Source organism: Ranitomeya variabilis, chromosome 8 (assembly GCF_051348905.1).
Source record: "Ranitomeya variabilis isolate aRanVar5 chromosome 8, aRanVar5.hap1, whole genome shotgun sequence".
Lineage (NCBI taxonomy): Eukaryota > Metazoa > Chordata > Amphibia > Anura > Dendrobatidae > Ranitomeya > Ranitomeya variabilis.
In genome coordinates this window covers 93092488-93116830 of record NC_135239.1, presented here as the reverse complement: position 1 = coordinate 93116830, position 24343 = coordinate 93092488, and the positions used below count along the sequence as shown (strand labels likewise).

The window sequence follows — 24343 nt, the reverse complement described above, 5'->3', positions numbered from 1 at the left end:
GCCGAGGGTGAGTATATTCCAATTAGGTATATACTCACCCTCGTACGTGCCCTGCTTCTTTCCGGCAGCCTTCCTTCTTAAGAATGAGCGTGTTCAGGGCCTTAGATGACCAATCACAAGCCGTGACGTAATTCTCATGGCCTAAATTCCTAGAATGAGGAATTTAGGACCTGAGAGAATTACGTCACGGCTTGTGATTGGTCGCTGAGCGGTCACGTGGGCTGCCGCGACCAATCACTAAACCGTGACGTCATCTAAGGCCCTGAATGCGCTCATTCTTAGGAACGGAAGATGCCGATTACTACCAGGGCTCGTCAGAGGGTGAGTATATCAATATTTTTTATTTTAATTCTTTATTTTACACTTAAATATGGATCCCAGGGCCTGAAGGAGAGTTTCCATTGGGATCAATGTTATTCTATGGAGCTGTGGACATGTCCGATTTTTTTCCTCGGCCTGAGCATGTCTGAGGAAAAACTGCAGCATGCACTAGTTGAATCTGATATTCAGCCATGCAACTTAATGAGTCTATGGAAAAAATCAGACCTCCCTCAGATGACATACGATCTTCTTTTCAAGCAGAGATTCTGCTGTTCCTGTGATCCAAGCGAACATAAAGCTAGAAGGGGTAGAAGGAAGGCAACGCCAGAGATGACAGGCTGCAGGGAGAGGAACAAGATCTATTATTTGTTAGCCTCCTACTTTACCTATGAGACACAATGTTTACTGTATATTACTTCAGGTAAGTAATAAAAAATAATATATACAGTATATACATATATATATGAATGGCAAACGTGTCACAGAAAAATGCAGCAGCACTCACCGATCCTGGAGTGATAAAAGTCCTTTATTCAAGCATGAAAGACGACATCTTCACGGCTTGGGGGTGTGCAAGGTTACAAGGGTGTGCAGGGATTTTTCTGTGACACGTTTCCCATTCAGTTCTATTTTTTCATGCGAGCACCTGTAATCTGCAGTCAGTAGTGTTGAGCATTTTAAAATGCGCGCTTGTCCTGCCTCCCGTGACGTCCCGGCTTGTGATTGGTCGCGTCGCCCATGTGGCCGCGACGCGACCAATCACAAGCCAGAACGTAATTTTAAAATCCTGAAGGACCTAAAATTACGTCACGGCTTGCTGTGATTGGTCGCGTCGCGGCCACATGGGCGGCACGCGACCAATCACAAGCCGGGACTTCAAGTAAGGAAGTAAACGCGCTAATTTTAAGCAAACAACGCTGCCGGTTCCCTCGCGGAGGTCCAGGCTGCATCGGAGAGGTGAGTATAGCAATATTTTTTATTTTAATTCTTTATTTTACACATTAATATGGTTCCCAGGGCCTGAAGGAGAGTTTCCTCGCCTTCAGACCCTGGGAACCATCAGGGATACCGTCCGATACATGAGTCCCATTGACTTGTATTGGTATCGGGTATCGGTATCGGATTAGATCCGATACTTTGCCGGTATCGGCCGATACTTTCCGATACCGATACTTTCAAGTATCGGACGGTATCGCTCAACACTAGCAGTCAGGCATTCTACTGTGCTGCTCAATGTTTTTATGTTCTTCTCCTTGGTTCACTATATATATTGTAAGGTTTCTCTTACTGAGTGTGTTGGGGGACACTCGCTTGGCCGCAATATTCAAGCACATGGCACGGGTTTATAAACAAAACAGTCCATACGGTTTATTAAAGTGCCATAAACCGGGTAATGCACAGTTCATTATCACATAGAACACAACAGGCACCAACAGTCTCTTTGGTACCTGGCGGGAGCCCTTGCTCCACCTGCCGACTCTTTTAACAGTCTTCTGGGTAAGCTGCCTAACGGGGATCACCAACTCGCCTGGTCAATACACAGTAGTCAGTCCAGACCTCACCGAAGGACTCCAGCTTCCCCACACTCTGTTAACACTCTTCCGGGTAAGCTGCCTAACGGGGATCACCAACTTGCCTGTCCGGCACACAGTAGTCAGTCCAGACCTCACCGAAGGACTCCAGCTTCCCCACACAGTAACTGTCTCTGGCTCCGCAGATCCCGGTCCTCACCTTGTCACCGCAGGTCCTGGACCCCGTCCTCCACCCATCAGCATAGGTCCTGGACCCCGTCCTCCACCTGTCACCGCAGGTCCTGGACCCCGTCCTCCACCCGTCACCACAGGTAACCAGGATCACGCCGGTGGCCTAGTCCGGGTATTCTTCAGGACGTCCTTCCCCAGCCGGGAACGTCCAATACCCAGGCCACCCGAAGCCAAGTCCCACGAACTCAGGTGCTTGCAGGACCCTAGTCATTCCTAGAACAGTCCAGCACCATTCGGGACCTTCACGGTCAGGTCCATACACAGGTTCCACACAGGAACCACACAGGACCTACCGGAAACACCTCTCAGCTCCACACACAGGGAGCTCACATCCAAACTGACCCACACCCTGGTCACGTTACATACTGGTAACCACTCCCCTGGGTGGGAGTGTATGTGTGGCTAGTCTGACCCTCCCATCTCTCATGACTAGCCTAGTAAGTCACCCAAACTTAACTAAACACATTACACAAACTCTTGAGGGACTACAGGTCCCAGCATAACCACAATACATCAGACTTACCACGCAGACTCCCTCTGCGACACATATCGGCCATTCACAACACTGCCGATTACAGGTTCACCACTATTACCACAACAGATACGCCTCCATGCATATCTCACAGAGCGCACAGAGCGCCCCCTAGCTGCCACAGGGGTCACTACACCACATATCCCCCCCTCTGTTCACACCTGTAGGGTTGAACACCTGTCAAACACCTGGAATCTCGAGACAGGTCACACACACTCCTTTGTCCTACCAGTCGAGAAGACTGTCTCAAACGGTTTTGAGCAACACTCATAATCGTACCCTTGTTGGGTTTACCCCGCCCCCAGCGGTCAACACGTTGGCCTTGAGCTTTGGCCCTTAAGTCACAGTCTGCCTGTGTCACCAAACCCTTAGTCACCACATTTTCTCTACCAGGTCTCGCACCTAGGTCACTCAACATGGATTTAACTGAGGAGTTGCTGCCTCCAACTCTTCCTTGGTGATCAGTCAATCCACTATTTGGAGGTTCCCTTTTGTTCCCTTTTCCTTGGGAAGAAGGCGGCCGCCATCCTGTGTTCTGCAGCTGCTTATTGACCTGCCGTTTGTACAGTCTTAGCTGCTCTATTTCTTTCAGATATGTCACGCGATACTCTAGGAGCATTCTGATATTCCTTAGACTCTCCTTGGACCCGACAACAAGGAATGGAATCATTCCATCTTCACCCACCTGGGCCTCATCACCAGCCGGAATCCTCAGTCTTTTTACACCGGATACATTCACCATCTCCTGCATCACTTTCCCAAATCTACCAATGATCTTCCCCACCAGATGTCTGGGTACTCGCACTGTGTCTTCCACCAAGCCCAGATGACTTTGAGCTTTCCTGGCTTGCTCCAAACGTCGAGTGGCTTCATAATTCCTCAACAGGATCATCTGTTTTGTGCGGAGGCACTGTAGATGCATATCCTTCAGGACAGCTACCCGCTTCACTGTGACTTCCTTAGTCGACAGTATCACCAACTGTTTCGTCTCTAGTGCCCAATGCACACTACACGCTTCTACTGCCTTTTTAAAGGCTTCATGCACACCCTCACCGGTACATGCATCTTGCGCCTCTTCGGGTACATCTATCACACACTTGAAAAGTGGATTCTCACTTTCCAACAAGACATCTGCCACAACCGGGTGACTATCTTGTTCGGCTCTTAACGCCCACTCTTCTTCAGCTTTACCCTCTTCCAGACCCCTGGTCAAGATGGGCATTAGCAGATGTGAGTCTTCGACCAGCATCTTCTTCTCTTGTAGAAGACCACTTAATGCTTCTCTGAGCCCTTCCACATCTTCCCTTAAGGCTTTGTTCACACCTTGCCAGGTTAACAGGTGACCTCTGAGCTCCGAGACTTCCTTCTCCAGCTCATTCACCCTGTGCTCAGCCTCTTGTCTCAGGACCCTTTCTCGTTCGACATGTTCTTTCACTGTCTCTTTAATCAGCTCTATTTCAGATGGGCCAGTTTGCTCACCCACACTCTGCCTTTTCAGAGATCTTCCTATCTCCTCACTAACAGGTTCAACCCTCTCTAGGGCTTCCGTATCTCCCATCAAATCTTCACAAGGCGCAACTGGTTCAGCCCCTTTGCCTCTTTTATGTCTTCGGCGACGGGAGGAAGTTTTGCTACTTATACCAGAGTCAGTCTTACTGCGCTCTTTTCCGCCTTCGTCACCGTCTGAATGGGAGTCACCACCCCCCGATCTGTCATCCAGGAACCAGCCGTCCCTTTCTGTCTGGGTGTCAGCTCCACTTATTTTATTCACCAGACCACTACCAGTCACACTGTGGCACACTTCAGGTGGCATGTCCGTAAGTTGGGCACGTTTATCACCTTCTTTAGTCACGCCCACCTTAGGACTGTCAACTCTAGGGGGCGCATTCTCACTAATACTACCACCCTTACACATAACAACCACAAACACTTCACCCTTTTTCCACCAGTCCCATAGTGTTATCAAATCTTGTCCTATTACCATAGGACACGGCAAACTCGGGACTACAACCACCTCATGGCATGTGGAAACATCAGCTGCAGTAATGGAGAGAGTGGCTACCTGACAACATTTAGCGTCCCCAGGTGACCCAGCACTCCCTGGAAGGGTTCTCAGCAAAGATGCCTCTCTCCACGGGTCTAATAACCCCTGCACACACTCTCCATTCAGCCAAAAAGGACACAGACATGGCTCCTCACTGATTGCCAGCCAAATCGGACATAGTCGTGACTCCTCACTGATTACTGCTCCTTTTTTGGCTCCACCCCCTTTTTGGGCAAATGTTCCGCTTTTTGACACCACCCCGGTTCGGGATTCAGCCCCCCTTCGGGAATCCACCCCTTTTTGGGCCATTACCCCTATTTGGGTTACCGCCCCTTTTTGGGACTCCGCCCCCTTTAGGGCAACCATCTCCATTTGGGGTCCCCGCTCACTGTTAGGGATACTCCCCTCCCTGGGACACACCCAGTGGACTTCCCCACGGCACTCAGGCCCCAGTTCACACAGTACACCCCTTTGTCTCTGGGCTTGTACTGGCCCTTTAAGAGTCAACACAACCTGAAAGGGAAAAAAATTTTTTTTAATTTTTTTTCTATGTCACTTCACCAGCTCCTGCTGGTACCGCCACAGCTCCCTCTGCAGTCCCACACACCCAGCACGTCCAGGTGCTGCCAACCACAAGCCACTACAGCTCCGGCTACTGTGGAACCTCTCGCTGCAACCGCGGCTACTCTCCACACGGCTCTGCACGGCTCCACCGCTGCTGCTTGTCACCTTCGTGACCCCGCCGAGTCACAGCAGACGCTTGTCACTTTCGTAACCCCGCCGAGTTACAGCTAGACGCTTGTCACCTTCGTGGCTCTGCCACAGCAATTAACTCCACGTGTGCTAGCGGGATCGTTGCCCGCATTCTCCACCAATTGTAAGGTTTCTCTTACTGAGTGTGTTGGGGGACACTCGCTTGGCCGCAATATTCAAGCACACGGCACGGGTTTATAAACAAAACAGTCCATACGGTTTATTAAAGTGCCATAAACCGGGTAATGCACAGTTCATTATCACATAGAACACAACAGGCACCAACAGGCTCTTTGGTACCTGACGGGAGCCCTTGCTCCACCTGCCGACTCTTTTAACAGTCTTCTGGGTAAGCTGCCTAACGGGGATCACCAACTCGCCTGGTCAATACACAGTAGTCAGTCCAGACCTCACCGAAGGACTCCAGCTTCCCCACACTCTGTTAACACTCTTCCGGGTAAGCTGCCTAACGGGGATCACCAACTTGCCTGTCCGGCACACAGTAGTCAGTCCAGACCTCACCGAAGGACTCCAGCTTCCCCACACAGTAACTGTCTCTGGCTCCGCAGATCCCGGTCCTCACCTTGTCACCGCAGGTCCTGGACCCCGTCCTCCACCCATCAGCATAGGTCCTGGACCCCGTCCTCCACCTGTCACCGCAGGTCCTGGACCCCATCCTCCACCCGTCAGCATAGGTCCTGGACCCCGTCCTCCACCCGTCACCACAGGTAACCAGGATCACGCCGGTGGCCTATTCCGGGTATTCTTCAGGACGTCCTTCCCCAGCCGGGAACGTCCAATACCCAGGCCACCCGAAGCCAAGTCCCACGAACTCAGGTGCTTGCAGGACCCTAGTCATTCCTAGAACAGTCCAGCACCATTCGGGACCTTCACGGTCAGGTCCATACACAGGTTCCACACAGGAACCACACAGGACCTACCGGACACACCTCTCAGCTCCACACACAGGGAGCTCACATCCAAACTGACCCACACCCTGGTCACGTTACATACTGGTAACCACTCCCCTGGGTGGGAGTGTATGTGTGGCTAGTCTGACCCTCCCATCTCTCATGACTAGCTTAGTAAGTCACCCAAACTTAACTATACACATTACACAAACTCTTGAGGGACTACAGGTCCCAGCATAACCACAATACATCAGACTTACCACGCAGACTCCCTCTGCGACACATATCGGCCATTCACAACACTGCCGATTACAGGTTCACCACTATTACCACAACAGATACGCCTCCATACATATCCCACAGAGCGCACAGAGCGCCCCCTAGCTGCCACAGGGGTCACTATATATATATACATAGCAGGTAGGCACACATCAGCTGTAAGAGACGAAGTCTAAAAAAATCACATTGTATGATTCTTTCTGCACTCATTACCTGTATTAATTGCACCTGTTTGATCTTGTTATCTGTATGATTGTCCATCTTCCTTGGTTTGGGGCTCCACGCAAGATCTCACCTCATTGGGTAAGAATAACTCAGAGAAACATCAGGAATCAGCCCAGAACTATCCGGGAGGACCTTGTCAATGACCTGAAGAGGGCTGGGACCACAGTCTAAAACTTAAATGTTAGTAACACACCACGTCTTAATTAATTAAAATCTTGCAGGGCATGCAAGGTCCCCCTGGTCATGCCAGCACTTGTCCAGGCCCATTTGAAACTCGACAATGACCATTTTAATGATCCACAAGATGCATGGGAGAAAGTCATAGGACCAAAATAGAATAGGTATCAACTCCACTTGCCGTGTGTTGAAGAAGAAGAAGGATGAGTATAACCACAAAAACACCATCCCAACCATGAAACTTCATACTTTTGGGGGCGCTTTTCTGCAAAGGGACATGATGACTTCATCTATTGAACACGGGATGAAAAGGTAATGTATAGCTAGATTTTGGCCAACAATCTTGCTTTCTCAGTAAGGGCATGGAAGATGGGAAATGTCTGGGTCTTCCAGCATAATAATGATCCAAAAAACACAGTCAGGGCAACTAAAGAGAGGCTCCCTAAAAAGCATTTCAATTTCCTGAGGTGGTCTAGTCAGTCTGCAGACCTGAACCCATTAGAAAATCTTTGGAGGGAACTGAAACTCAATGTTGCCCAGTGTGAGCCCTGAAAGCTAAAATATGTGGTGAATATCTGTATGGAGGAATGGGACAAAATCCCTGCTGAATTGTGTGCAAACTTGGTCAAGAACTACAGGAAACATCTGACCTTTTTAGTTGCAAACAATGGTTTCTGTACCAAATAATTTGTCCTGTTTTTCTATTGTATAACATACTTATTTCTTGCCATAAAATGCAAATTATGCAAAAATCATACACTGTGATTTTCTTGATTTTTTTAAGATTCTGCATCTCACAGTTGAAGTGTACCTATGATAAAAATGACAGACCTCTCCAGAAAATTATAGGTGGGAAAACTTGCAAAATCAGCAGTATATCAAACAATTATTTCCTCACCTTTTATAAATCCCCCTTTTTCTCTTTTAAGTCTATAATTACTGGGAAATTACACATAATTCACATTGTCTCACCTTTAACTGTCATGCTGTGATGGTTGTCAATAAGGAAGGGGGCCTCAGACTTACCAGGAACGGGGACCCTAACAATCCATGTCCCTGGGGTACTCTTGAAGGTAGAGAGGCCTGAGTTTCTAACCTCACTATGTTCCTGTTAAACCCTCATTGGTCCCCTCCCCCACCCCATGATGCATGGGACAGAAATGCTATATAAACAAGACAAAAAGACTAAACAGGCATACCATAAAACCTCTATAATACAAAAGCACTAACCAACAATAGGGAGGAGGATAGGGACAGGGAGGAATAAACTTAAAGGGAAAAAAGACCAAGAGATTAGCACACACGCACGACAGCAAACCACAGAACACTTCTACAACACCTCTACTCCAACCACTTAGCTTTAGCACACATCACCGGAAGACAAATCTTTCACTGGCAGGGACAAGAAAGTCTTACCAGTTTGTAAAGGTAAAGGTAATTGCCATATTAGAAGCTTCTGAAACATAGCTGCATGTTTATGACCATCACAGATAGGTGTCACAACTCCCAGGTATTGCTGCTGCAGGGAGAGCTGTGTGCCGCAGCAAGGGAGCTGAGAGCAGAGAAGTGGGGAACTCATTGAGTAGCAAACAGGACCTGAAACACGTGACAGGGTAGGAGGTGGTCGAGAACAGTGCCAGATGCCGGAGTGCAGAGGAGACAGTATACACTGGAGAGTAGTTAAACATGCCAAGATCAAAACCAGGAGATAACGAGATAACCGAGGGGTGAGGTGGAGATATAGTCAGGAAGGGAGCAAAAGGTCAGAAAGCCAACAGAATAAACAAGCAGAGTAAAGCACGGAGAGCAAAACAAGCAAATGAAATCTGAGCACAAACTCAAGGGGTCAGACACACAGACTAAATGAAGGTATAGCTGACAGGGAATCCTACACTGGAGTGTGTATAAATACCCCTCCCAGATCCAAAGAGAGGCCAGCAATATTAACCCTGAGAGAGCAGGACATGAACCATGTCCTGTACCATGACAGTACCCCCCTCTTAACGGGGGAGTCACTAGACCCCCAGGCTTCTCAGGGTATCTGGCATGAAAAGCCTGCACCAGTTGATCAGCATGAACAAAACTGGTGGGAACCCATGACCGATCCTCAAGGGAATATCTCTTCCAATGTATAAGGTACTGAAGCCTTCGGTGCACCCACCATGAATCAATGATGCGCCCTACCTCGTACTCCAGCTTACCCTCTACCAACACTGGTGGAACATTGGATAAGGAATCTTCTCTAATCATCCCCACAGATTTTAATAGGGACCTGTGGAAGACATTAGATATTTTAAAGGAGGTGGGCAACTGTAATCTATAGGCCACCGGGTTGATCACATCCACAATATTGTATGGACCTATAAACCTGGGGCTCAGCTTCACAGAGGGTATCTTAAGCTTGATGTTACGGGTGGACAACCACACCTTCTCCCCCACTGCAAACACCGGACCTGACCCCTCCTCCTGTCCACAAATCGTTTGTATCTTTTCTGGGCTTTAGAGATGTTCCGCTGAACCTCCCTCCAAAGGGTTTGCAAATGTTGAACCATGGTCTCAGCACCAGGACAACCTGAATCCATGTGGGAAAATTCCCCAAACTGTGGGATAAACTCATAATTGAACTGAAAGGGAGACTTTCCAGTAGACTGATTAATACGACAGTTGAATGCAAATTCTGTCATGGGAAATACCTCACACCAGTCTTCCTGTCTGGATGAGGCCAGGCATCCCAGAATTTGCTCCAACGACTGATTCGTGCGTTCAATCTGTCCATTAGATTCTGGGTGATAAGCAGAGGAGAACGATAACTTGACCCCCAACTTCTTACAAAACACTCTCCAAAACTTGGCCACAAATTGCACACCTCTGTCTGACACCACATTCACTGGTACCCCATGCAACTGAACTATGTGCTGTATAAATAAGTGGGCCAAGGTTTCAGCAGCCTGTAATGCGGTAATGTAACGATAAGAAATGGTCTTGTTTAGAAAACCTATCAATCACCACCCACACCACTGAGTTGCCCTTGGAAGGAGGAAGATTAGTGATAAAATCCATGGACAGATGTATCCATGGCTTATCCGGAATTGGCAAAAGGCACCAATTTCCTGGTCGGCTGGACCTGAGAGCATTTAGGGCGAGCACAAACCCCACAAGTACTCACAAACTTTTTGATATCAGCAACCATAGAAGGCCACCAAAACCCCCTAGCCACTTCCCCCCAGGTAGCTGCAATCCCAGGGTGTGCACTTAACACAGCCTCATGAAACTCCTGCAGAAGTGTGAGACAGAAATGTTTGGGTACAAACAATTTACCTGGGAGTTTATTCCTGGGAGCTCGGGCTTGAGCTTCCAGAATCGCTCTGTAACTCATATGAGACTTCTGCCACAACCACTCCCAGATGAAGAATGGAGGAAGGAGGTTCTGTAGGGACACAGAATCAAAACTTTGAGATAAGGCATCCACCTTTACATTTTTAGATCCTGGTCGGAAAGTAATGGTATAATGAAATCGAGAAAAAAAGTGCCCACCAAGCCTGTCTGAGGGGTCAATCTTTTAGCAGACTCGATATAGGCCAAATTTTTATGATCTGTGATGACCGCAATGGGATGGATGGCTCCCTCCAAATAATGCCTCCATTCTTCAAAGGCCAATTTAACAGGCAACAATTCCCTGTTGCCGACATCATAATTTCTCTTGGCAGAAGATAATTTTTTAGAGAAAAAGGCACAGGGTGTGAGGTTAGTGAGGGTGGGATAACACTGCCCACACCTCCACCTCAGATGTGTCGACCTCTACAATAAAAGGTCTCAACGGATCGGGATGTACCAACACAGTGGCTGAAGTAAAACATTTCTTCAATGTCAGGAAGGATTTTTTTTGCAGCCACGGACCAATTTTTGACATCCGCCCCTTTGAGAGTGAGGTCCGTCAAGTGTTTAACCATCTGCAAAAACCCTTTAATGAACTTCTTATAGAAGTTAGCAAAGCCCAGGAATCGCTGCAACCCCTTTAGGTCATGAGGCAGCATCCAATCCATAAAGGCCTGAACCTTCCTAGGGTCCATGCGGAACCCCTTCCCTAATATAATTAATCCCATAAAAGACAGTTCCTGCACAAAGAACAATCATTTCTCCAGTTTAGCGTATAAGTGGTTTTCTCTGAGTCTCATTAGAACCATACGCAGATGATGTAAATGAGACTGACTGTCCTCTGAGTATATCAGAATGTCATCCAGGTAGATGACTACATAACACCCAATCAGGTCAGAAAAAATAACATTAATAAAATTCTGGAAAACAGCAGGGGCGTTAGTGAGACCAAAAGGCATTACCAGGTTCTCAAACAGTCCATCAGTCGACAGAAATGCTGTTTTCCATTCATCCACCTCCCAGACTCTTATCAGATTATAAGCCCCCCGTAAATCGAGCTTAGAGAACCATTTGGCCCCTATGAGTTGGTTACATAAATTGGGAATCAAAGGGAGAGGGTACATGTTTTTTACAGTGATTTTGTTCAGTTCCCGGAAGTCAAGGCACGGTCGCAAACCACCATCCTTTTTCTTGACAAAGAAAAACCCTGCTGCCACAGGGGAGACAGAAGGCCGAATATGCCCCTTGCGGATGCTCTCTGAGATGTACTCTTTCATGGCTTGGAGCTCAGGGCTGGATAAATTAAACAGACAAGCCTTGGGTAATTTGGCTCCTGGGACAAAATTAATGGCACAATCAAAAGGTCGATGTGGTGGAAGCGCCTCAGCCTCGCTTTTGGAGAACACATCTTAGAAATCCTTAAGGTATTCCGGAATTCCCTCTAGACCAACAGACGAAACAGATACAGATTTTACCGGGTTGACAAAAGGTCCCAGGTTACAACATGGACCGCTATTCTTACATCCCCATTGAGTGATCTCCCCTGTCAGCCAATCAATGACAGGATTGTGGCATTGCAGCCAGAGCATCCCCATTACCATTCCTGCAGGCAGATTATTCATAACAAAATAACTTAATTTTTCCATGTGAGTGGAACCCACTTTCAGAGAAAAGACATCAGACATGAAACAAATTCCATCCCTTATCAACAGCCACAATTTTAACAGGGTCTTTCAGCCTGACTGTCCCTATCTTATTAAGTGTCACAACTTGGGCATCAATTAAATTAATGGAGGAACCGCAGTCAACAAAGGCGGTGGTCATGACAGAACTGCCGGCAAGTTCTAATTCCACCTGAAGCACAATTTTAGCAAGAGAGGAAAAATGTACCTTGGAGTCTTGACAACCTCCTCAATTGTTGCTCAGACTCCGACGGTTTTTCTGAAGAAGGGCAGGAGGGACAGTCCATTTTCCAATGACAAGAGGCTCCACAGTAAAAGCATAGTAGGTTGTATCTACAGTGTCTTCTCTCTCTTTCCTTTACCGAGATAGACCCAATCTCCAAGGGCTCAGGTATGGGTGCACCATCACCCAATTTGGAGTACAAGTGAGTCTCTTGTTGCATCACTTTCCGGAAAAATTTTCGGGTAACTTTACTGGTGGCTCGAGTTCTGCTAAGAATACATCAGTGGGGCCCCTCCCGGAACCTGGACAGAGCAGACCCCTGTAAAGCACCTGCCACATCTCTGTACACCTTTTGGTGCGAGCAAACCAGGACTTGCTGCTCCATGGACAGATTCTGCATAAGTGGGGAGAGCTCATTAACCTGCCCTGTGACAGCCTGCACCGGATCCATAATATACTAACACGCCACCACCAGGGAAAGACTGTATGGTTGGTAAACTATAATGTCATGACTCCCGGGTATTGCTGCAGTGTGGAGAGCTGGGCGCTGCAGAAAGTGGGCTGAGAGCAGAGCGGCGGGGAACTCACCAGGTATCAAACAGGACCTGAACCACGTGACAGGGTAGGAGGTGGTCGAGAGCGGCACCAGATGCCGAGGTGCAGAGGAGACAATATACCCTGCAGAGTGGTTAAACGTGCCAAGATAAAAACCAGGAGATAACAATATGACCAAGGGGTGAGGCAGAGGGATAGTCAGGAAGGGAGCCAAAGGTCAGAAAGCCAACAGAACAAACTTGCAGATTAAAGCACAGAGAGCAAAACAAGCAAATGCAGACCGAGCACAAACTCAAGGGGTCAGAAACACAGACTAAATGAAAGTATAGCTGACAGGGAATCCTAGTCTGGAGTGTGTATAAATACCCCTCCCAGATTCAAATGGAGGTCAGCAATATTAACCCTGAGAGCAGGGCATGAACCATGTCCTGTACCATGACAATAGGGTTGTTAACCTCTACAGCACAAAAAGAAACTATATACATTTAATATGGGACACAAATCACACCATCTCTAAAGAAGACCTGAGATTCATTACCCACCGTGACCGTCTAACTCCAGGTCTTCCATGGGGATATGACACTCTCGTGACACTAACCACCAAACTGTAAAAGTTGTGGGGCAAAAATAAAATTGTTCACTTTTTGACACATACAGAATATTAATTTATTGAAAGCACTTTTAAGGTCAAATGCTTTGAAGAGTGCAGTTTCCAAAAAGGCATCATTTTTTTAGATGTTTGTGCTTTATCTTTACAAATATAATAGGGGCTCTCCAATTGCAATATGGTGACCGAAAACCATTCCAGCAAAATCTTCACATTGTGCTGCACATTGTTTTTTTTTTTTCTTCTGAGCTGTGCACCTACTTAGCAGTGTATCACTACATATGACTACTTATAGGGTATTATCATATTGGAAAAAAATGCATTACTACTTTAATTGCACTTTTTCTGTTACTAACTTATGGGGAAAATTAAAACAAAAACTAAGCTAAATATTCTTAAACGTTAATTTCATATCTCAGTGCTATAAACCTCCATGAAACACCTGTTTAGTCAAAGTGCTAACTACACCTGTAGATAAATTCTTTGAGAGGTGCAGTCTCAAAATAGGGATCACTTTTTAGTGGTTTCTGCTGTTATTGTATCGCAGGGTCTCTTCAAATGTAAAATGACACATGCTAAGTAGTGTTGAGCATTCCGATACCGCAAGTATACATATTTGGTCACCTAAAAACATACAAGATTTCTGTCTCTCACAGACCTGTAACTTCTTTAAGAGACTCCTCTGTCCTCCACTTATTACCTGTAGTAATGGCAACTGTTTAAGCTTGTTATCAGTATAAAAGACACCTGTCCACACCCTCAAACAGTCACACTCCAAACTCCACTATTCTGAAGTCCAAAGACCTGTTGAAGGACACCAGAAACAAAATTGTAGCTCTGCACCAGGCTGGGAAGACTGAAACTGCAATAGACAAGCAACTTGGTGGAATGAAATCAACTGTGGGAGCAATAATAAGAAAATGGAAGGCATACAAGACTACGGATAATCTCCCCTGATCTGTGGCTCCACGCAAGATCACTCTACATGGAGCCAAAATGATTACAAGAACGGTGAACAAAAATCCTAGAACCACATGGGGGACCTAGTGATTGACCTGCATAGAGCTGGAACCACTGTAGCAAAGGCTACCATCAGTAACACACTATTATTATTATTATTATTATTATTTATTGTTATAGCGCCGTTTATTCCATGGCACTTTACATGTGAGGAGGGGTATACATAATAAAAACAAGTACAATAATCTTAAACAATACAAGTCATAACTGGTACAGGAGGAGTGAGGACCCTGCCCGCGAAGGCTCACAATCTACAAGGGATGGGTGAGGATACAGTAGGTGAGGATAGAGCTCGTCGTGCAGCAGTTGGTTGATCGGTGGTTACTGCAGGTTGTAGGCTTGTCGGAAGAGGTGGGTCTTCAGGTTCTTTTTGAAGATTTCGATGGTAGGCGAGAGTCTGATGTGTTGTGGTAGAGGGTTCCAGAGTAGGGGTGATATGCGAGAGAAATCTTGTATGCGATTGTGGGAAGAGGAGATAAGAGGGGAGTACAGAAGGAGATCTTGTGAGGATCGGAGGTTGAGTGTAGGTAAGTACCGGGAGACGAGGTCACAGATGTATGGAGGAGACAGGTTGTGGATGGCTTTGTATGTCATGGTTAGGGTTTTGTACTGGAGTCTCTGGGCAATGGGGAGCCAGTGGAGGGATTGACAGAGGGGAGAGGCCGGGGAATAGCGGGGGGACAGGTGGATTAGTCGGGCAGCAGAGTTTAGAATAGATTGGAGGGGTGCGAGAGTGTTTGAGGGGAGGCAACAGAGCAGGAGGTTGCAGTAGTCAAGGCGAGAGATGATGAGGGCATGGACTAGGGTTTTTGCAGATTCTTGGTAGAGGAATGAATGGATTCATGAAATATTTTTGAGTTGAAGTCGGCAGGAAGTGGAAAGGGCTTGGATATGTGGTTTGAAGGAGAGATCAGCGTCAAGGATTACCCCGAGGCAGCAAGCTTGTGGGACTGGGGAGAGTGGGCAGCCATTTACTGTAATGGTTAGGTTCATTGGGGGGGTCGCATGAGATGGGGGAAAGATGATGAATTCTGTTTTGTCCATGTTAAGTTTCAGAAATCTAGCGGAGAAGAAGGATGAAATAGTGGACAGACATTGAGGGATTCTGGTTAGTAGGGAGGTGATATCTGGTCCAGAGATGTAGATCTGTGTGTCATCAGCATAGAGGTGATACTGAAAGCCATGAGATTCTATGAGCTGTCCCAGGCCAAAGGTGTAAATGGAGAAGAGCAGGGGCCCAAGGACTGAACCTTGCGGGACTCCGACAGATAGGGGGCGAGGTGAGGAGGTGGTGTGTGAGTTGGAGACGCTGAATGTCTGGCCTGTTAGGTATGATGAGATCCAGGATAGGGCCAAGTCTGTGATGCCAAGGGATGAGAGGGTCTGTTATAATAAGGAATGGTCCACTGTGTCAAAGGCAGCCGACAGGTCGAGGAGGAGGTGAACAGAGTAGTGTCGCTTGCTCTTGGCGGTTAAGAGGTCGTTGGTGACCTTAGTTAGGGCAGTTTCAGTGGAGTGGTGTGACCGGAAGCCAGATTGTAAGTGGTCAAAGAGGGAGCAAGAAGAGAGATGGGAGGACAGTTCAAGGTAGATGTGTTGTTCCAGTAGTTTGGAGGCATAAGGGAGAAGTGATATAGGGCGATAGCTAGATACAGAGGATGGGTCAAGAGAGGGCTTTTTGAGGATAGGTGTGATGGAGGCATGTTTAAAGCTTGAGGGGAAAACACCAGTTGTTAGTGATAGGTTGAAGAGATGGGTTAGGGTTGGGATGAAGACTGTGGTGAGGTTTGGGATGAGGTGGGATGGGAGTGGGTCAAGTGCACAGGTGGTGAGATGCGATCTTGAGAGTAGAGTGGAGAGTTGATCTTCTGTAATGGTGGAGAAGTTGGTTTTGGAGGTGGAGGGCTGGGAAGTCGGGAGGAAGGGCTCTGGGGCTTGTTGACCAAAACTGTCTCTGATGCTATCAATCTTCTGCTTGAAAAATGAGGCAAAGTCTTCAGCTGAGATAAGTGGGGAGGGAGGAGGTCACCTGCTGGGGGACGGAGGAGATAATTGAAAGTGTTGAATAACTGTTTAGGGTTGTGAGACAGGGAGGATATGAGAGATGAGAAGTAGGTTTGTTTAGCTGTGGCGAGTGTGCTCTTGAAAGTAGTGAGGGACTGTTTGAATGCGATGAAGTGGTCGTTGGAGTGGAATCTTTTCCATCTGCGCTCAGCAGCCCTGGAAGCTCGCCTCAGTTCTTTGGTCAGGCTGGTGTGCCAGGGCTGTCTGTTGATTTTGCGAGCTTTGGTATGTGTAAGTGGGGCAGCAGATTCCAAAGCTACAGCTATTGTGGTGTTATATAGAGCGGCAGCGTCATCCGCATTGTGTATGGAACTTATGTCTGTGAGAGGGAGGAGGGATTCGGAGAATGAATGTAGGTCAAGATGTTTAAGATTTCTGCGAGGGTGTGAAAGTTTGTGGGGTGGGGATTGTAGACATGGAGTGGAGAGAGATGAGAATGTGAGGTTGTGGTCAGAGAGTGGAAGAGATGAGTTAGAGAGGTTAGATAGGGAGCAGAGGCGGGTGAAGATGAGGTCCAGTGTGTGACCATCTTTGTGAGTGGCTGCAGAAGACCATTGAGTGAGGCCGAAGGAGGAAGTGAGAGATAGAAGTTTAGTGGCAGCTGAGAGGGAAGTGTCAATGGGGATGTTGAAATCGCCCATGATGATAGTGGGGATGTCCGCAGAAAGGAAATGAAGTAGCCAGGTGGTGAAGTGGTCAAAGAAGGTGGTGGCTGGCCCTGGGGGGCGTTAAATGGCAGCCAGTTGGAGGTTGGAGGGGGAGTAGATGCGCACAGAGTGCACCTCAAAGGAAGGGAGGGTAACAGAGGGTGGCAGTGGGATTGGGGTGAAGGAGCAGTTATCTGACAGGAGAAAACCAACTCCTCCGCCATGCTTGCTGCTGGGGCGGGGTGTGTGAGAAAGGTGGAAGCCACCATAAGAGAGTGCAGCAGGGGAGGCTGTGTCAGAAGGGGTGAGCCAGGTTTCGGTGATGGCGAGGAAGGAAAGTTTGGTAGTAACAAAGAGATCATGGATGTAGGAAAGCTTGTTACAGACAGAGCGAGCGTTCCACAGAGCTCCTGTTAGTGGGACTGGGGAAGTGGGGGCTGGGTGAATGGATATAAGTTTAGAGAGGTTACGGAAGTTTGTGATGGAGCGTGGATGGGAGGTAGAAATGACTGGGAATATGGTGAGGAGGACCAGGATTTGGAGAGATATCACCAGCAGTGAGAAGGAGCAGAGATAGTGTTAGCAGGTGGGAGCAGGAGAGGGCATGAGGGGGCTGCCTGTGCTTTGAAACAGGGGATTGTATGTTAAGGAACAGTTCTGAGGAGGAGGTGAGATGGATGGGGAGGATTGAAGAGGAGATGAACAGTTCCTTACTTGGTGTGGGGATTGGGGGAGGTAGCAGAAAGTGAAAGATTATAGGGGTAAAAGTGACAACAAACAGAAACATTGTTTGCAGTGACTGGCCAGTTACCTTCAGTTCCCTTCAGGTTCAATTCAGGTTTTAATTCTAATGTAATCCACACTTTTAGGACACACTTCTAGGGATCACACTGCAGACTGTAGTCTATGCAGACTTTTGCTATGCAATATATGGAAAACTAAGTGCGTTCAGGTGTGAAGCAGAGAGGAGTGGTCTCTGCTCATCTTGGTCAGAGAATTAAGAGTGGACCAGATGCATACAACCAAGCCTAAGTAAACAAGGTCATAAATATCACAGGGTAAGTTGGGGTTAGCTGAAAGGCATACCATGAAATTGCTAGGAGCAGAGGAAAGTCTGTGTGCAAAGCTGGGTGATGTGCTATGTGCACTTCATAGCAGGAGAGCTGGGTGGATGAACATACCATGAAATTGCTAGGAGCAGTGGCACTATGCCACCAAGTGCCAGACATGTCCTCCTGCTTAAGCCAGTACATATCTGAGCCCATCTGAAATTTGCTAGAGAGCACTTGGATTATCGAGAAGAGTATTGGGAGAATGTCATATCCAGTTGGCGCCGTGCCTGGATCAGCGCCGTTGTTTACTCTGCGAGCATATGTATATATAGAGCTCCCCCTTTATCTTACACTAGCGCCCCCCGAGGAAGCAATAAGTGCGAAACGCGCGTCGGGGCTCCCCCTTTTCCGCATACCGCAACAGCGAGGACTCAGTGTGTGCCTGCATCTTTATATTGTTTGTAAGTATAAATACGGCTCTATTTATGTGGTTTTATGGGACTCTTCCCGGTATACTTATACACATTTGTTATAGAGATATATATGACTTACTTGCAACTTTTTACTATATATGAGACATTTGTTATTACTTACATGCACACTCTTTGTCCCCTCGTACCTGTTTTTATTTGGGTGGTTATATTCGGCTGGACACATTGTATGTGTGCCATTATGAATATTTATTAATATCTATTTATATTTATATTGTTTGGTCACTTTGTGGCACATGTCCCATTTACTTATATTTATATTTATCAGGTACTATTATGTTACATTGTATGCGGCACTAGTGTTGCCTTTCTTCTATACCCTTTTTGTATATTTATTGTTATTTGCTACATTTGTGCAGTTTCCAACTGGTTTTATGGTTCATTAATAAATTATAAATTTTAGCTTTAGTGTCCATCTTTTTTTCGGTGTACTATATATGTTGATGGCAGAGCGCATACTTTGAGCGCCCTCTTTATAGGTTTAATGAGAATGTCATATGGTCTGAGGAAATCAAAGTACAACTGTTTGGTAGAAACCAAACTCCTCTTGTTTGGAGGAGACAGAATGCTGAGTTGCATCCAAAAGAACACCACATCTACTGATCACAATTAAAAAAAGTAAATCAAACCCCATTATCACCCCCTTTGTTAGGTTAAAATATTTATTTCCATTTTTAAGTTATGGTTAGGGTTGGGCTAGGGCTAGGCCCAGGGTTGGGGCTAGGGTTAGGGACGGGTCTAAAACTAGGGTTGGGCTAGGGTAAGGGTTGAGGCTAGGGTTAGGGTTGGGCTAGGGTTAGGGTTGGGCTAGGGTTAGGATTGGGGTTAGGTTTGTGTTGGGGTTAGGGTTGTGGTTAGGGTTACGGTTGTGGTTATGGTTGGGATTACATTTAGGGTTGGGATTAGGTTTAGGGGTCTCTTAGGGTTAGTGTTGTAGTTAGGGTAATGGTTATGGTTGGGATTAAGGTTAGGGGTGTGTTGGGATTAGGGTTGGAGTTAGAATTGGGGGGGTTCGACTGTTTAGGTACATCATGGAGTTTCCAAACATGATATGGCACCCACCATTGATTCCAGCAAATTTTGCATTCAAAAAGTCAAATGGTGCTCCCTCCTTTCTGAGCCCTGCCATGCACCCAAACAGTGGTTTCCCCCATATTCAGGGTATGGACGTACTCAGGAGAAATTGCACAACAAATTTTGTGGTCCATTTTCTCAGGATAACCTTATAAAAATAAAAAAATTTGGTTCCAATGTAAATTTTATTGTTAAAAAAGTAAAATGTTCATTTTTTTCTTCCACATTGCTTTAGTTGGCATGAAGCACCAGATGGGTTAATAAACTTCTTCAATGTGGTTTTGCGCAACTTGAGAGGTGCGGTTTTTGAAATGGTGTCACCCCCAAACTCACTTCACTAAGGAGTTAAACTGAATGACTTGAGTCAAATGTTTAGGATATCCTTCCACAAGCTTCTTAAAATAGTTTGAATGGGTCGAAATTTTGCCCATTCCTCCTGATAAAAATAGCGTAACTGATCCAGGTTTGTAGGTCTCCTTGCTCGCACCTGCCTTTTCAGCTTTGCCCATAAATTTTCAATTGGATTAAGATCAGGGCTTTGTGATGGCTAATCCAAAATATCGACTTTGTTATCCTTAAGCCACTTTGTTACCATTTTGGCAGTATGCTTTGGGTAATTGTCCATTTGGAAGACCTATTTTCACCCAAGCTTTAATTTTCTGGCTAAAGTCCTGAGATTTTGCTTCAGTATTGCCACATAATCTTCTTTTCTCATGATGACATCTATTTTGTGAAGTGCACCAGTCCCTCCTGCAACAAAACAACCCTACAACATGATGCTTCCACCCCTGTGTTTCACTGTTGTGATGGTGTTCTTAAGCTTCCAAGCTGATTCCTTTTCCTCCAAACTTAACGATGATCATTATGCCCAAAAAGATCAATTTTAGTTTTATCAGACCACAAGACATGTCTCGAAAAATTAAGTATTTTGTTCCTGTGTGCATTTGCAAACATTATTCTGGCTTTTTTATGTTTCTTTTGGAGTAATGGCTTCTTCTTGGCAGAGTGGACTTTTAGCCTATGCTGACACAGTACTCATTTCACTGTGGATATTGACACAATCTTACCAGCTTTTGCCATCATCTTCAAAAGGTCATTTGCTTTTGTCCTTGGGTTGATGTGCACATGTTGAACCAAAGCACATTCATCCCTGGGACACAGAACCAGTCTCCTTTCTGAGTAATATAATGGCTGGACATTCCCATCTTATTTGTACTTGAATAGAAGGGCAGCACGGTGGCTCAGTGGTTAGCACTGCAGCCTTGCAGCGCTGGAGTCCTCGGTTCAAATCCCACCAAGGACAACATCTACAAAGAGTTTGTATGCTGTCTCCGTGTTTGCATGGGTTTCCTCCGGGTTCTCTGGTTTCCTCCCACATTCTAAAAACATACTGATAGGCAATTTAGATTTTGAGCCCCAACAGGGACAGCGATGATAATGTGCAAAACTGTAAAGCGCTGCGGAATATGTTAGCGCTATATAAAAGTAAAGATTATTATTATTAATAGAATTGTTTGTACAGATGAACAAAGAACCTTCAGATATCTTGATATTGCACCCAACGATGAGCCAGACTTGTGCAAGTCCACAATTCTCTTTTTGATATCTTGGCTGATTTCTTGAGACTTTCCTATTCACAAAGAAACAGTGTGTTTCAGGTGTGCATTAAAACACTTCCAAAGGTGTGTCTCTAATTAACTCAGATGTTGCCAAAAAACTATCAGAAGCTTCCAAACACATGACATCATCATATGAGCAGTCCAGATTTGCTTAAGGCATAGTAATCTTAGTGTGTGTAAACTTTGGACTTTGCAGTAAGTAATAAAAATGACTTAAAACACTCTCTCATTATTCTTGCATTTGGCAAATACTAGTAATTATGGTAATCCTAACTGACCTAAAATGGGAAAGGTTTATTTTGATTTCATGTTAGATATTGAGAAAAACATGCATATATGTATTTTTATATAGTGTATGTAAAATTCTGGTTTCAATTGTACATATATATATATATAGTATATTGTCATAATCTCGAGAGATTGTATAATAAATTCTGGGGTAGATGACTAAAAACTAACTAGTTGAATCATGCTATGGCAAATTCTCTCTGTACAACTCATCAGTCACTACAAAACTTTATTGCATAGGGGAGTGGCAGAGCAGCTGAGTCAGGAGTTGAAGAGAGGAAATATTTCTACATGGACAAGAAATGTTCTGTTTCTACATAGAAGAGAGAAAAGAGAATAATTTGCTGGGTAGAAGGGCTAAATGAGCAATTGTAAGTACACAGTAAGTACTCCAATGAGAGAAAAATATGTTCCCCCCCCCTTAATGATGCTGCCTACTTGTAATTGGTCAACATCATACTTAGTCAACCTTCATGATTATCCTTGATTAAATTCAACACTTTTAATTGTCTACAAATGAAATAAACTATTTTCATTGGATTGATAAACAATTTCTTGTATGACATTGTGTGCTGTCATCGTTTAGGTTTATAGATATTGTACTACTATCTCAATAAATGTGTTATACTAGTGGCCCAATGTTTTTTTCCAATCTTTATAAGTATATATTTTAATATTTACTGTAAACAAGGTGCAAATTGTTGTCTTTATCTGTAGCTGCTTACAGCTTGCATCTGCATGGGCGCCCCTCTGTGTCAATTACCCAGCGCCTTGGAACATCTTTGTATTTGCAAAAATAAAACACGCTACATAAAAATGTTGCAGTAATGCTAGTTGCAAAACATTCAGTAAGTGAGTAATGGGTTAATTTTTCTTGCAGCGGAAGCTCCTCCAAGCCTGTAACTCTGAAATGTCTATAATGTGGTAATGTGTAAGAAATGCAGTGTACTTTCTTTCCTGACTAATGATAGCCATGATATGCCTTGAGGCACAGCCAGAAGCGTGACTATGTCTCTGTTCTTTGAATACGGATTTGTGATACAGAAAATATTCACTATGTGCATCTTGTCCTCACCTGCATTTCTTCATTTTTGCTCATTTGTCCTTTTGTAAAACCTGAATTGGCTTTATTTTATCAATCAATTTATATCATTAAAGGGGTTGTCTGCCTTACCAATATTTTAGCAAGTTTGTTGACATTATTTTAAAGCACGTACTAATATAAGTATAAAACTTTCCACTTTTGTGAGAAGCATTGTCTGCTAGTAAGTGCAATGTCTTTCAATTGGAAGAGGTTGATGGACAGATCTGGTCAAACGCTCCATCATCAAATGCAGTTGTAAGGCACTGGCACTAGCAAGGCACTAGCAATTTGGCAGTGTTTTCTAAACAGAAGAACGGAGATGAGCCAATCTCACAAAATTACTTTCTGCAGATTTCCTCGAGTTGGCGAGCAGATACTTTTGCATAAGGTTATAATTCGGTTGGAATACAACCTGCCATGAAAAGACACTTATTATGCTCTTAGGCCTCTCCAAACTTCAAAGCTGAAAGTGTCCACCTATCTTTTGTCCTCATTCTCTACTTGCATCTCTTTGATCTTTCTGCGCTGACCAGACTTCACTTGTCTATGTGGGGTACAACTCATGCCCACACTGTCATATGGGGAAGTAACATATGCCATGATGTGTATTGCACCCTTAATGACCAGTGACTAATCAGCCCAAGAAGGGCAAATTGAAGACCGAAGAAAGAATACTGAAGAGAACAATTCACTAATCTTTATTCAGCACTGAGCCTGTAGTTCCCTTATAACAGTATGTGCCACATTTTTTAAAACAAAAGATAATCATCTGTGAAAGCCATCCATCCCAGAAGATGGTGATTACCGAGAGCTTAATGAACTCTAAAGGCCCCATCTCACATAGCGAGATCGCTAGCGAGATCGCTGCTGAGTCACAAGTTTTGTGACGCAACAGCGACCTCAGTAGCGATCTCGCTATGTGTGACACGTACCAGCGATCAGGCCCCTGCTGCGAGATCGCTGGTCGTGTCGGAACGGCCTGGGCCTTTTTTTGATCGTTGAGGTCCCGCTGACATCGCTGAATCGGTGTGTGTGACACCGATCCAGCGATGTCTTCACTGGTAACCAGGGTAAACATCGGGTTACTAAGCGCAGGGCCGCGCTTAGTAACCCGATGTTTACCCTGGTTACCAGCGTAAATGTAAAAAAAAACAAACAGTACATACTCACCATCTGATGTCCATCAGGTCCCTTGCCGTCTGCTTCCCACACTGACTGAGCGCCGCAAAGTGAAAGTGAAAGTACAGCACAGCGGTGACGTCACCGCTGCGCTCTGCTCTCACTGTACGGCGGCACTCAGTCAGAGCAGGAAGCAGATGGCAAGGGACCTGACGGACATCAGATGGTGAGTATGTACGGTTTGTTTTTTTTGGTAACCAGGGTAAACATCGGGTTACTAAGCGCGGCCCTGCGCTTAGTAACCCGATGTTTACCCTGGTTACCCGGGTGCTGCAGGGGGACTTCGGCATTGTTGAAGACAGTTTCAACGATGCTGAAGTCGTTCCCCTGATCGTTGGTCGCTGGAGAGAGCTGTCTGTGTGACAGCTCCCCAGCGAC

At 45.8% G+C, this 24343-nt stretch overlaps 1 protein-coding gene and 1 long non-coding RNA gene across 3 annotated transcripts in view; one reads left to right on the top strand and one right to left on the bottom strand.

The window, feature by feature from the left end:
• KCNT2 (potassium sodium-activated channel subfamily T member 2) overlaps nt 1-24343 on the bottom strand; it is a 1359842-nt gene that overhangs the window by 1122610 nt on the left and 212889 nt on the right. The window lies entirely within an intron of this gene.
• LOC143788794 (uncharacterized) lies at nt 630-22891 on the top strand. The gene is made up of 3 exons (XR_013218737.1): nt 630-742; nt 21943-22073; nt 22583-22891. It is a non-coding gene; the product is annotated as an uncharacterized LOC143788794 (long non-coding RNA).